Source organism: Salmo trutta, chromosome 23, assembly GCF_901001165.1.
Source record: "Salmo trutta chromosome 23, fSalTru1.1, whole genome shotgun sequence".
In the NCBI taxonomy this organism is placed as follows: domain Eukaryota; kingdom Metazoa; phylum Chordata; class Actinopteri; order Salmoniformes; family Salmonidae; genus Salmo; species Salmo trutta.
This window is the reverse complement of record NC_042979.1, coordinates 3,109,266-3,115,265: the sequence shown is the minus strand read 5'-3', so window position 1 is coordinate 3,115,265 and position 6,000 is coordinate 3,109,266.

Sequence of the window (6,000 nt, the reverse complement as noted above, 5' to 3'; positions counted from 1 at the left end):
AAGCTTCTAAAGCCATGACATAATTTTCAGGAATTTTCCAAGCTGTTTAAAGGCACAGTCAAGTTAATGTATGTAAACTTCTGACTCACTGGAATTGGGTTACAGTGAATTATAAGTGAAATAATCTGTCTGTAAACAATTGTTGTAAAAATTACTTGTGTCATGCACAAAGTAGATGTCCTAACTGACTTGCCAAAACTCTAGATTGTTAACAAGAAATTTGTGGAGTGGTTGAAAAATGAGTTTTAATGACTCCAACCTAAGTGTATGTAAACTTCCGACTTCAACTGTATGCCTACTTTAGCTCTGATTGGCTATAGAGCACCGGTCTGTGTAGACACCGGTCCTGGACAAGGCAGATGTTTTTAATAGGTTGTATTTACTGCAGTGTCTATTAATTGTCCAAACACACAGCTGCTTTCCCACTGTATTGCTATAGAATTTTCACAAATTCCTAAGTATATGTCCTTCCCAAACATTGTATGAATTTATGAAAATGTCCATATCAATTAAGTACCTTTTAAATTCTAAAAAAAAATTTGACCTTTATTTTACTAGGCAAGTCAGTTAAGAACAAATTCTTAAAATACCTTACTGTGATTGTTTTCCATTAAAATGGTCAAAAAGAAACAAAAATAACTTCTAAGCAATAATTTAGCTAGGACTGTTTTAGAGTGGTCTGAGTTGGGAGGGGAAAACTGAAAACTAGCTTTTATTGGCCGACTGGTTTGGAACTCTCTTTCTTATTGGTCTATTAACTAAATTACTTCCTGGTGATGTTACCAGGCAGGCCAAAACTACATCCCACCAAAACAGGCTGAAATTTCAGGTGGTCTATTCAAATGGTTCTTACACTAAAAGTTTATTATTATAATTTTCACAATGTCACAGTATTATTCCAACCTCATAGTGTGGAAATACATGTACTGTGCCTTCAGAAAGTATTCACACCACTTAACTTTTTCCACATTTTGTTGTGTTACAGCCGGAATTTAAAATTGATAACATTTTCTTCCAAAGAAGGGCTCCTTTTGGTTGATAAAAAAAACAAGCATTGAATATCCCTTTGAACATGTTGAAGTTATTAATTATACTTTGTATGGTGTATCAATACACACAGTCACTACAAAGACACAGGCGTCCTTCTTAACTCAGTTGCCAGAGAGGAAGGAAACCACTTAGGGATTTCACCATAAGGCCAAAGGTGACTTTAAAAAAGTTACAGGGTTTAATGGCTGTGGTAAGAGACAACACCACTGTAGTTAATCCCCAATACTAACCTAATGTACAAAGTGAAAAGAAGGAAGCCTGTACAGAATAAAAATATTCCAAAACATGCATCCTGTTTGCAACAAGACACTAAAGTAACACTGCAAAAAATGTGGCAAAGCAACTCCTGCATAATTATGCATTTCATACTGTGAAATGATTCAACAAATGTAAATTTGGTCTCGGGAACAGAAATATTTATTTCTTTTTTCAGCATCTCTTGAGAAAATGTGAATGTGCATGTAATGTGTTATCTTTGACACTGTTATGCAGACAGTACTTCAACCACATAAAATATGCACCCAAGCCAAACTGAAGTCTTATCAGAAACATGTTTTGTCGTTTTCTCCGTTTTTAATTTCCTTAAAACCAGTGAAACTGATGACATTTAGATTTTTTGCACAAGACCAATCTTTCCACTGCTTTGGAGTTCTTGCGTTTTCTCCTCGGTCCCTAAACGAAACAGACAACTTTACCGATTTTAACTAGATTACTAATGCATTAATTCTATCGATGTAAGACATTATTCTGGTGAGCACAACTTTATTTAGTCTTCTGGGCAACAAATTATGGCAGAAGAGAAGCTGCTATAGTTGACAAACAAATGGCCTATCAAATGTCGGAAATTATAAGCAGAAACTTCAATTAAATTATAGTAAATTCATAATAGAAGGGATACTTGAGTATCCCTAATAATAACGGGATACTGGTGCGTGATATTGGTGTGCATGTAAACGTGGTCAGTGAATGTTCCTGAGTGGCCCATTTACAGTTTTGAATTGAATCTGCTTGGAAATCTATGGTAAGACTTGAAAATTGTTATCTAGTAATGATCAACAACCAATTTGCCTGAGCTTGAAGAATTTTGTAAAGAATAATGGGCAAATATTGTACAATCCAGGTGTGCAAAGCTCTTAGAGACTTACCCAGAAAGTCTCCCAGCTGTAATCACAGCCAAAGGTGATTCTAACATATATTTACTCAGGGGTGTGAATACTTATATACATTTCTGTATTTCATTTTCAATAAATTTGCAAAAACTTCTAAAAACATGCTTTCACTTTGTCATTATGAGGTATTGTGTGTAGATGGGTAAGAAAATCTATTTAATATATTTTGAATTCAGGCTGTAACAACAAAATGTGGAATAAGTCAAGGGTTATGAATACTTTCTGAAGGCCCTGTATATATAAAACACAGGTAAATCATGTTTATGTCTGCACTGGACCTTTAAAAACTAAAGAAAGAAAAGTCAGATTGCAAAATCTATTCTCACATTCCCACTTTCCTAACCACATACAAGATGAGGTCTATGAGTCGTTATACTGCAAAGCCAAACCAGCCAGCTAAAATCCTCCTGTAGCCTCTAGCTATTGGTTCCTCTATCACAGCAGTAACACACTGACTGAAGCAAGACTTTTCTTCTCTCTTTCTCTGCTCCAGTTTTCCTCACACGTCCTTTCACCTTTCTCTTCCGCTCCCCTCAGCAAGACCACCCCTGCAGTACACGTCTGGCTCACTGGAGCGAATTATCTCACACACACACACACACAAATGCATGCGATTCATTTTCACATATATATATATATATATATATATAAGGGTCAGAAATGAGCTGTGAATGCAGGTGGCATGAGCACACATGCATTCAAAAGCTCACACATAATCAGAGACTACAGGTACCGTATCTTCCCTTGCCCATCAGTGGCAGAGCTATAGGAGTGGTGACATCTGAATGGCATCATCAGGGGGATTGGGACTACTCAGCTGAGAGTTTGTGTGTTCATGGGGGTTGTGGCTCTCTCTCTTTGTGCCTTGTTATCAAGGACAGCTGAGTCACAGCCTCCCTTTGTCTGCCCTACACAATAGACCCAGGCTAGGCTGAGCAGTCACTCAAGCTAGCTAGCTCACACCCAGCTCATCCATCAGTCCTGACAACACAGCCCCAGAATAAAGCCTCACAGCCAGGATGACCAGGGGACAGGAAGACCAGACACAGGACTCTGTCTGGACAACCATGACAAAATCCTCTTCCCAGAAACAATGCCTAACACATAACCATTCATATTACAGTTCAACTAATGTTGCTGACGAAGGCTTGAAATGGTGGCCCGGAAAGCATCCATTGTGACTGCTGATAATAATACATCTAAGTAGCTAAAACTTTACTTGCTGTCTGTCTTTTCCTTACTAATGTTTCAGTCCAGTTTATAGTTGTCATACTATGTAGGCTAATTAATCAACCAAAGATGACTCCCACTAACTCCACCATGAAAAGGTCCTAGAATGTCTGGACCATAAAAGTCCTCCCCATCCCCCTTGTCGTGGTCGGTCAGTCCACGAGAGCGCTTTCCTTTCTTTTTGAGCAGACTGGCCGGCCAAACATCTCTTTGTGCTGCAGATAGTCTAGACTGGCTGGCCAACATGAACTCATACTGTGATTCAGTAATGCGATCTAATTCACTGGAAGACGTAGCTAGCTGGATGAGTCTCCAGCCCGCATGGTCATCTCTGTTTATCCTCCGACGCACGGCAAAATTAGCCATGATTCTAATTCAGCCTAGGGAGGGATGGAGGGAGCAGTCTCTCCATCCTCCGCTTATCCATCTCCCCTCGGCCTGATGACACCATGAGCACAGAGCCATGCTCGTCATTCACCCAACATCCACATCATAAGACACACAGAGACTGAGACTGGAGACAAATATGGTTGCAGATGGGGTGTCTGTCTGTTCACAGCATCATCTTTTAACGTAAAGCCAAGAGAATCTAACCAAATAATGTAGTATTTCAGGGTTGTATGTATCAAATGGTGTACATTATTAAAAAGATGAACCACCAACTATAATTTTTTACTGGGTGATATGGTTAAAGGAGAACACAAAGTGAATACTGATATAACGCCTTGAGTATATCAGCCTTTAACTTCCTTGCACCCTGTTTGGAATAATCTCCAAAAGACATTTCAATTCGATGCTTTGGTGTCCCTAGGGCAATACAGACAGCTGACAGAGGATTTTTATAATGAAGAATGTGTTTGTTTTAATTTGTGTTGTGTATCTTTATGTGTATATTTATCTATTCTTGCCTATTGATGTTAGTTTTTGTATGTGCAGGGCTCCTTTTCAAGATACTTTAGGCTCAATATGACTTTCCTGTTCAAATGGTAGATAAATGGTAGATAAAGGTAAATAAACACTATTCTAAAGATAAGAATTTTTACATGAAAACAACTTCATATATTGAACAGTACACATGTTGTGAGATTAATTATCAGTGTGTGCATTTTGTTACTCCTCGCCCTAAGAGCTGAGATGAACCGTCTATAATAAATCACAATTTGCACACATAGCGATACAAATCTTTAATGCATATTTACCATAAATCATTTGAAAATGGAGGAGACATGAGCAGTAACATTTCACATGCCCTCTCCCCTATATCAGAAGTAGACTACCCCCGTCTCACCACCCTTTCCTATCCTCCCTCACATCCCCAGACAGTGATTGATGTGGACGGACACTGAAGGACAACCTGCCTGTGTTCCAGGGACGAGCTCAGAGACCCAGGCCCCTGGGGTAGTGAACCCACGGGCCGCAGGCAACCCCCTGTCTTGGGTCAGGGCCTAACAAAGGCAACACAATGGGCCAAGGACATCCAGTCATACAACTAGTCAGACTAATAGAATATTGTATAATGGCTATAGGTAATACTCAATTTTTTAAAGTATGCAAAACCTTTTAACAGAGATGACATTAGTATGTAGTATGATTCATATAGGAGAGTCCCAGTGTGTACTGGGGCGGCATGTAGCGTAGTGGTTAGAGCGTTGGGCCAGTAACCGAAAGGTTGCTGGATCGAATCCCCGAGCTAACAAGATAAAAATCTGTCGTTCTGCCCCCCGAACAAGGCAGTTGACCCACTGTTCCCCGGTAGGCCGTCACTGTAATTAAGACTTTATTCTTAACTAACTTGCCTAGTTAAATAAATATTGTTACAAATATTCTGTGTCTGAAGAACGAGAGCTCATTGCGAGCATAGCGACATGTGGCAGAGCATATATCGAGAGGAAACAGAGCTTTTCTCAGGTATTACATCCTTACTTATTCTGAAGATTGTGTTTGAGTCAAAGCAGTGCAACACAAGATAAGACATCCCCCAGACATACGAGATGATTTCTCTTAAAATAAAGAGGCTTTAGTGGCTGAATGGTGGAGTGAAGGGGGAGATGTTCTCAGGATATGGGAAAATAAAATTGTCCAGACAGTGAGAACGTTTAGCGGCTGCGTCAATACAGGCGCCTAATATTTCAGGCAGCTAAAAACCATAGTACAACACCCACATTTTTTACACCTCTTCAGTTACCACATTTTTTAAATTGCTTAATAAAAAATAAAACCGATGACCAACAACTTCCACAAACTCTACAGCTCATCATCTGTGCACCATCTGGCTGGTAGTCTCGCCTCGCTGGGGTTACAACGCCATGATGATGCTATACCATATACCTCCCAATGTCAACGAGATGCAAATGGGGTTGCGTCGCATTCAATAGTAGGGCGAGTCACGTAACCTAAAGGTCTAAGGTCAGAGGGCGCCGGGAGGCCCATCGTCACAGATGAGAGTCGCTCCTTTGCATATGGAATCGCCCAATAGCATTATTTACAATCTAACATTATACCAGGCAAGTGATCATCGGAATCACAATTTTAGTCACTGAAAATCAAAACC